This window comes from Python bivittatus, unplaced genomic scaffold, assembly GCF_059951505.1.
Source record: "Python bivittatus isolate LINGU-HERP-01145 unplaced genomic scaffold, Pbiv_v1 ctg000690_np1212, whole genome shotgun sequence".
In the NCBI taxonomy this organism is placed as follows: Eukaryota; Metazoa; Chordata; class Lepidosauria; order Squamata; family Pythonidae; genus Python; species Python bivittatus.
The window spans coordinates 10502359-10512163 of NW_028277096.1; positions in this window are offsets into that span (position 1 = coordinate 10502359).

Here is a 9805-nt window from a genome sequence, read left to right on the forward strand (position 1 = left end):
CCCATGACCAATCAAGCAGATAAAAGGCCTGGAAGTGGTTTTGAGTGTTACATTTGCATTTGGTAGCTGTTCACTGGAACTCTCAACACGAGGTCCAAAGAGGTGTCCATGCGACCTCTACACTGTTTCTCAGCCTCTCAAAGCAAGAAAAATATAAACATTACCATAAAGACACAAAACAGTGTGATGGTTCCTGTTTGTCATTAGTTTGAAGGGAAGGTGAAATGCATTAGGTTAAGACAAATTGAAGCAGGAGAGAAGAGAAGAGAATGATGGTAACTGTGCTGGAGAAAATTTGGTCAGTTGACAGCTGGAAGGGAGCAAAATGAAAAAGTTGTTCTAGATGGGTGCAAATGGGATGAGGTTAGTCCTTCTGATCAGATTTATTCCAGCTTTTATTCCATAGTAAACACCATTTGTTTTTATTGTTCCTCAAATAGACATTCTGTTTTTAAAACTGCATTCTTTTCATGCAGCTGATTTAGTCAGGGACTTCTCCAGATATGGCTGGAAAAACTCTTGCCTAAAATCCTGAGGCTGTCAGTCATTTTTGGCTAACTGGACCAAATTTAGAATTGCTAACCTCATAACTTCCATCTTCATTTTCTCAGGTCCGTACTTACCCCATCTATCTTTCCAATTATTTCTTCCTACTTACAGCTTGTCAAAGAGAACAACGGTAATGGAAAGCTTCTATTTTTCCTATGATCAGTTACAAAATATATAGAATCTTGTAGGAGGTGTCCCAGCCACTCATAACAAGCCAGGAACATGATGTGCCAGTTTCAACTACTTTATTAAAACATACTCTGCAGCAATGTTTCTCAACCACTAGAATTTTCAGCTGTGTGGACTTCAACTCCCAGAATTCCCCCACCAGCTCCTAAAAGGAAGATGGTGGGTAGACCAAAAGGGGTTGGGAGATTCTAAAATGTTCTTTGTAGATGAATCTCAGCTTTCCAGTGCTGTGCTTCCATCTTTGAACTTCTACAGGTCATGGTATCTATGTTGGCTCTCCCCATACATGTTAACACTTTGTTCTCACACATTTTCTTCTTGTCTGATATTTCAGTTCCTTTCTCAAAGAAATAATGTCATATTTATTAGCACCAGGCATGCCATCATGACAGATAAACATTTCTTTACTCTGTTTTATCAGCTCTAAATTTGGCCAGTTGATGGTTTAATTGGTATTCTTCCATTCTCTTATCTTATTCTTCCCTTTATTTCCTTTTTGTGGTCAGCTAGGAACAGAAGGAGAGAGAGAGAGAGAGAGCATAGTAGGATTCATACAGAGAATAGAACATATAACGACAGAGATACAGATATGGATATACAGGTAGATTTTGATTAGTGCAGTTAATGAATCCCACAAAATGGTCATGTTATTCGAATTTGCACTATTCAAAGTGATATTTCTATGAAAAATATGGTAATTGGTTCCAGCTTAATGGAAATAGGCAATGAGAAATTTTAAACATAAATTTGTATATGTATATTAATTAAATAATACAGTAAAGGATAAAAAGAATATAGTTTAAATTTATGGTTAACAAAGTCACCGAGTGGTCGTGGAAAGTAAAATAAAAACCAAAAAATGTTACTGTAGATTCAGGCATTCCAATATCTCGTCCTATTTTAGTGTTGCTATGACCATGTTCATGTTGCTCAATTACATCAAATTTTTGCTCTAATGTAATAGTGAGCCTCTTCTTTTTTTAAACTTGTACTGTTTTCCTCCAATGGAAGCTTCCTTTTCTCCATTTTGCACACATGAAGATGAGCAGCGTCTTAAATCCCACCGCAACTGCACATGCGCAAGCCTCAATTGTGCACGTGCTACCCTTGCGTTAACTGAATTATGGGTCACATTAAACACGATCTGGTATCAGTTTACAGTTTGGACTAAATCGAATATTGCATTATTCGAACCTGTGCTAATCCCAACCTACCTGTATCAAGATTACAAGCATACATTTCATATGTTCATCTTTGTCCACTGAAATCTTCAGATCATCTTATTTTTTTACACACACACACACACACACATACACACACACACATATATATAGTATTATTACTCCTCATCTAAATGGTCATCCCACCTTCCCAGATACTGGTCTCTGTTCTTCATGAGAGTTTCCAACCCTACTTCCTTAACCTGCCACCCCAAAACACACACATGTTAATGTTGTAAACTTTGGGTCAGAAGTTTGGCATTGCATTCACACTGTTGTTCCTTAGTAATACAAATATGTATATTGGTTATAAATGGAGGTGGAAGTTTGTGGAGAAGTAAACCAACTAAAAATTGCAATAAACAGAGTACTTTCACTCTGGAGTTAATTTTATAAATTCTCCTAGTTGCTGTTCCATCAGTAAAGAGTAGAATGCACTTAGAACAATAAATGCCAGGAAGAGGGTGAAATCTGTTGAATCCTAGCATTAAAGGAATACGCCCAAGACCGCATACTGTACAGCATAGAGGACTTATGATGACTCTGAAAAGGAAGTAACGCTTTGAATAGGGGGGAAACAAGACAATGCGTAGAATCATGGTATGACATTTTCAGATACTCCAAGATGGCAACGTGGGAAAAGCAGAAATCATTGCTTGTGATCGATCCTTCAAGATTTTCATAAGTTGATTGAAGTACCTGCTTAAAAAATGGTAACAACATTTTCTCATTGGTTGTTCATTTGTTCAAAAGTTCACTTTGCTAACTGGCTCTTGAAAGTTAGCAACTTTTCAACATTACATTTTTTCTTGGTTTGTACTGACTTTATGGGATTTTATCACCAGGATAACAAAATATATGCAGTGATAAGCCATTTACAACCAACATCCAGACTTTGATAGGTGTGTGGAAAGTCCACCCCAAAATGGACAATACAGACAAGAGTTTAGGCTAGACAGCTGTGGCAGATTAAGGATGTTCCATCCTATTTTCTCTGAAGAACTGGTTATTTAGCAAAAATAATAAATTTGAGACAAAAAATAAGTTAAGATTGGAATATATGTATGACAAATGTGAGGCTGAAGAGACATACATTTCTTCCCCCAAAGAAAACCAGAATTGCCCGTATTAGGTGCATTCATTTCAAAGGCACCATTTTTGCTTTCAGAATAGGTAGTGATTTCAAGTAAGATTTAAAATGCAACTCTGCAAAGTGTGCGTGATTCCTGGTTCTGCTATTTTTATTAGGATTGAGTCACACGCTTAAGTATTTTGCTTTCCTTTTTCCAAAATAGAATTTGGCTACACTGAACAATATCTCTTCTCTTGACAATGTTTTGGCATTATTTGGGAGACAATTGCCCAGATAGTTCATATTGTTTTGACTGGATCAAATTTCCAATCAGTTTCATGTGTCTAGATAACTCTCTAGTAATGTCAATGCCTTGACTGTGTCTTCCGTGTTTTGGGAAACATCAGCCCAAGAGATATTGACCATGTTCTCACTGGCATTCTGTTATCATTAGTAATGTCATGATATCACGAGCAATGTCATAATGAAATTAAACACCATCTGCTTCATTATCCAGTTCACTATATGCTCCTTAACTGGCTGGGAATCACCCATAAATTAATCAGCAAAAGCTGTTAAGCAGAGGAACGCTTGCCCTAGTCTCTCCCCACTCATACATTCTATAATTTTGCAATTCTAACATTCTATGAATTTTACGATTCTAATCATCTGTTTACATTCTGGATCAAGATTGTTTTAGTAAATTTCTAATACTAACGTTTTATAATTCCCTGTGCCAGGAAAATTACATTAATTATATAAACATATATTTCTGTTATTATATGTCACTGTGATTATTGCGCTGACGGTCGCTGTTGCTTTTGTACCTCACGTGGAGTAGCCTCGACTGAAGTGGTTTACAATAAATAAATAATGAAAAATCATCAGGATCAAGGGAAAATGCCACTTAACAGATTCAGAAAGAGAAAAATAGGATTTTTACTAGCACATACCTTTTCCTGTTTTCAGTCTAAGCACTAAACAATAGAGAATATGCAAAAAGCCTGATATTTTATCTATACACACATTTAAAGTTCGCATATAATTTATCCACTACGTATGTGGTATCTTACGAAATAAAGAGGTTCCATATGCCCAAAACAATTTTTGAAACAAATTCAGTTGACCTGTTGTACCTGTCACTTACAGCACTGTTAGCAATATAAACAAATAAATTCTTCATCTTTGTGTTGTGTGTTTAAACACAAGTCCACACTGTCAGAAATGTATATTCAACAGAAGTATAAGAAGAATTGGGGTTCAGGGGCCAAAAATAGTTGATACTTAAACAAATTATTAGTGGGAGACAAACAAGGTGCTTTGGCAAAATCTCAGCATTTATAGCACATCTTTTAAAATTTAAACAACAGGCACAAAAGATGGCTTCCAACAATTAGTAATGTATATAACATGAATCACAATTATTTTGGTTAAAAAATCAGAAGGAGTCTGGTCGGACCTTTTCCCACTAGCACATTATGCTTTCGTCACAAAAGTGCAACCGGACTCCTGATTTTTTTGCCAACATAATGTGGCTCTCCTCCTACAATCATTTTTTAAAAATTATTATTTATTTAGATTTTTTGGCCACCCAACTCCAGTGGACTCCTGTGGACTCATCATCCTGGTAGGGTTCAATAAACAAGGGGGGGAAATTCCGCAAACTCCTAATTCTGTTCAAGTTCATATGAAAGAAGAACTGAGTTGAATAATAAGAGAAATGGTTTGTTAAAACTTTTCATCCTAAGAATGTGTTTCTCCTCATATCCTCACACTTGTAAGTTCTCACAGTCAACATTAGGACATTGCTCTCACACCATTTTAAACATTTTTGGTTACGCAGCCTTCTGATACCACTGTGTCACCAGCAAGGCTCCTAATGGATCTGCAAGGCTCTTCTTCTTTATAAACACTATATGTCAAAGAATATACAAAACAGCATGAATACCCCAAGGAGGGGGAGAAGAACATCTTTTTACCTGAAAACATCAGCCCACAGAAAGCTGTAAACAACAGATAGGATTACAATACAATACAAAGCAAAATACAAAATAGCTGGTGTGGGTCTTCCGGGCTGTGTGGCCGTGTTCTGGAAGTTGTGTTTCCTAACGTTTCGCCAGCATCTGTGAGCGGCATCTTCAGAGGGCAGGAGACTGGGCACAGAGAGGACTGCTCCTGTCTGTGCTCCTGCCCTCTGAAGATGCCGGTCACGGATGCTGGCGAAACGTTAGGAAACACAACTTCCAGAACACGGCCACACAGGCCGGAAGACCCACACCAGCCATCGTATGCCGGCCATGAAAGCCTTCGACAATACAAAACACAAAATACTTTAATGACCAAGTATAAAATATATACAAGGAATTTGTCTTCGGTGACGAACAGCAAGATCAACAGTGCGTTTGGATAGCAACAGAAAAATAATAAACAATAACACTACACAGTAAAATAACTTTTTCAAAGGGAGAAGCCACTGTCCAGCACATATCGAGTCATGTAGTGTTTAACAGAGCAATGGCACAAGGGAAAAAACTATTCTGATATCTAGATGTTTTAACGTATGGTGCTCTATAGCGCCATCCCGAAGGAAGAAGTTGGAACAGTTAGTAAAGAGAATGCCTTTAATAATACTTTAATAAACCCAAGAATAGCACATTTATTAAGGATAATTGAGGTACCAGAGCTTTGTTGCTTATTTGGCTGTTTGCATAGCAACAGTTCTACATTTAAGCTTACCCATCTAAATCTGTAAAGGAGCTGAACAAATCCATTTAGATCCTGGATTCTACCCACCTCCCCAGGCCTCCTATGCCATGGGATACATTCAGGAGATGTGGGGTGGTATGGGGAAGAGCAGACATTGAAAACAATTTATTTGGAAATGCATTTGAAATGGTTGGATTTGATTGTTTGGGGCCTGAAGAAAAAGTGATGCAGAAGCAGAGATAATCAATCCCTCCTCATGACACTGGCCAGGCCCCTACATTTGAAAGAATACCTGATAACCATCAGATCAGCCAGCCAAAGAAAGACTCTACAGAACCTGATAACCATCATTTACAATCTAGGGATCAAGGCAGGCCTTCTAAAGAAAGCTCTAGCCAAGTGAAGACATGAATTGTAACCATTAGTACAAAATGCACCCTTCTAAGGAAGATTGAGTAGACCACCATGCCAAAGTGATGACAATCAGGAAAACGGGACATCTAAATTTAACTGCAAGACTTCTGGTAAAAATGCAGTCTCTTATGTAACAGAATCTATGACCTTATCCAGCCCATTCATACAGGAAACATATGACAGTCTCTTCACTGATGAACTATATAGCCTCAGACTGGGCTACCTCAAACATTCATACCTACTCCAGCAGCATCTGCTATGGAGAAGTTGTTCAACAAGAAATTTCTTGTTGAAATTTAGCTAAAGGTAGCCTAATCACAATTATCCATGCTTTGCTCGTCTTCACTTAGACTACCACAGCGCACTACACCTGGGATTGCTCTTGACAGCAGTTCCAAAACTATACCTATTTTAGAATGTGACTGCCAGCTTTTTAATTGGGTCATAGGAAAGGCATTATTAAGCCCAAACAGGGAATCACCTTATTCTCTTTTGGACTCGGGGACATTCATGAGAGGGGAGGGGTCTCAAAAAAGTCAAGATGGTGGGTGTAACTGCATGCTCAAACCCCGCCCCTTTTTAATGTGCATTGTGCGCAGGAAAAGAAGGCGGGGCTTCGATCATCCCTTTGCCCCCATCATCTTGAGATGCCCTGAGCCCAAAAGAGAACAAGGTGATGCTCAACTATAGATTTATAAAAGGTGACAAAAGAACACCTGCAAACATCTCGGTGGGGATCTGCCCATGGAACTACCACAGATTAGAAAATATTGTTGTCTCAGCAAAAGAGCTGATAATAAAATGGATTGACTAATTAACGTTGCAATTCTGCACCCACTGGATTGAAATTAAATTTGTTGAAATTGATGGGACTTCTTTTTGAACAGACATGTGAGACATCGCACTATAAATAATGTGATTTGCATCTTCCATTCTCCTTCTCTCTGCCACCCTCCATTTCACTTTCATTTGCAATCAACCTCTTGCTTTAGTTCACTCGCTCATCTACTTCTTAATATTGTGGAAAAGGGTTGTAAAGTCCACTAGATGAAAACATCACCTAGAAGATGCCAAGTATTGCAGTGCCCAATATAAGAGATAGTCTTTTAAAAAATAAATTTAAAAGGCTGCTTGGGGTAATTCCTCTCTTACGTAATAGAAAAAGACTAAAGTACAGAATGCTTGTTTCTCAACAGAAGTAGTTACCTCTTCCGGTCACCACAAAGTTTTTAAAAAGAGGTTCTCCCGCCCCCAGAGACTGCTGTAGATATGCAAACTTCTATATAATAACTTCTGTATTATATATTATCCATTAACTGTAGATAATAACTTCTGTATTTAGAAGCACTTTCTTGCCACACACATTTTTTTACAAAATCATGCTTTCATCTGAATAACTCAGAATTCATTGGCTATAGGAGTTTTAGGTGAATTTTACTGATTTCATCTCTGCATTTATGGATACTGGGGAGAGGGGTAATGTTGTGCCAAAAAAAGGCATTGTTGCACTAAATAAAAGCCAGATGCTTTGCAAACATTGAGAACAAGAATGCCACCATTACAAGCATCTGGCCTGCCCATAAGAAGAGCATTTTTTGCATGAGATCAGCCATCTATATTTAACAAAAGAAAAACATTTTGGTAACTGACATATTAGGATAATGCTGTACTGGTACACATAGCCAACAATTTATGTCTTACATTTAATATATTTTAACCTACTTTGCATACTTTTTAAAATGGAGTACTTTGTTCTATTTTAAACGGTATCGCAGGTATGCAAATGCTATGCCTTGCAGCTGCAGAAACACGTTGGACGAGCATAGGTGTGTAAAGATTTAAATAAAAAAATAAATGACACCAGGCCTGAAATCACAGCCTAAGGGGGCCCAATCCTGAAGTTCATTTAAGAACGAGGAGACTTGCCAGCCTTCAACCTTTCATTTAAGCATCTTGCCCAAGACAGGGATATTACACAACCCGACCAGACTCGGAGAGAGGAGGAAAGGGTGACGAAAAGGGAATGGGCTCTTCCATCAGTTTGGGATCTTGACTCCCACCTTCTCCTGGTCTGTCTCTCTCCCCCTCCCCACTGCCAGAAAACGTGGCCCTTGGCTGAAATAAATTATAGGCAAATGAAAACAGCTCAGTGTCTTGCCCGCAGTTAACAGTGGCACACCCTGCTTCTTTTTCAAGCTGTTCCTGTTTTGTGTCTCTGTAACAACTTTTTGATACTACTGTGAATGAAAATTCGATTCTCCACCAATGTCAGACCTGCTGTTACTCTAGGGCATTGGGTATATTTGTCTGCCTCTGTGTCTGTGTGTGTGTCTGTGTGTGTGTGTAGACGGCAAGTCTTAGAAGAAGATTCTACAACATGACCTTTTTGTATTAAGGCAAAAACAGAACATTGGCATCTATGAATATTCAGTTCACTCTTTTCCCACAAACATGCATTGCAAGACCATGTTAATAACAAGGACCTTTCTTTCTTTCTTTCTTTCTTTCTTTCTTTCTTTCTTTCTTTCTTTCTTTCTTTCTTTCTTTCTTTCTATTTTCTTTTTCTATTGCACTTTTAGCTTTTTTCTGTTATTTCTTCTTTTCTTTTTCAATTTTTCCGTTCTAATTTAGTTTGTTGTAGTTTTTACTTGTTTTTAAAACCTTTAATAAAAATGTGTGTGTGTGTGTGTGTGTGTGTAGATATATACCAGTATATATGTGTATATAAGGGATCTGCCCTGTGTCAACAGAGACTCTTCCTATCACCTGCAAGCTGTTCTTCTTTTTTTAATCTGGCAGCACCAAAGGCTAAAGCTAGAAACTTTCAGAGAAATGTCCTCCATTACCCAGTTTAAAAGCAAGAATCTAGTCCTCATGGTATTGAATAAACTGTTAATTTAAATAAGAAACACAAGAAATTATCACATACTTACTCTGGTCCATTTTATTTGTGTTGGTTGGCATTAAATCCTGTCTGAAGATGCTGGGAATTAAATCTGATGGAGAGAATTAAATTCTACATGGACAGCTAGTATTTTACCATTAAACTACAGTTGTCCTGTGAAGACAGAGTCCAGACCCTGTTCCACCTAGATTTGCTGTGATAAGATAGTTTTTTATTCCATTTTTACTTCGACCTTCCTGCAAAGACCTCGAGGTAGCATTCATTACGTCCCTCTCCTTTGCATTTAATCCTCTCAACCACCTTGTAAGGTAGGCTATGCTGGCCATCCAATGGTAATCTAGAGCTTTGTGGATCTGGAAGCTTGATTTTAGGTCATGTTTTCCCAGCTGCTTAGAGATTTGAATTGCATTTTACCCCAAAAACCCAAACACCTTCTGAGCTTTTATTCCTGCAAAATAAACTGTTACACCCTGAGGTCCGACCTGGGAAAGCGAAAGTCTTTTCCTATTTTGGATGGTGAAACACGGGGAGGTTGTCACTCATAAAAACCATTCTAACCCCTGGAGTCTTCACCCCATTCTATAACTGTCCAGAGCAGGATGCAAAAAGGGATCTTTCCTGTTCAGCTGTTTGTGGCTGGCTCCGCTCTCTAAACACACCCAGTCCCACCCCCAAACCATCTAAGGAGATGTAAAGTAAACTATTACACCCAGAAAGAGAAAGGACTCTTTACTGGTGCTGACAGGGAAA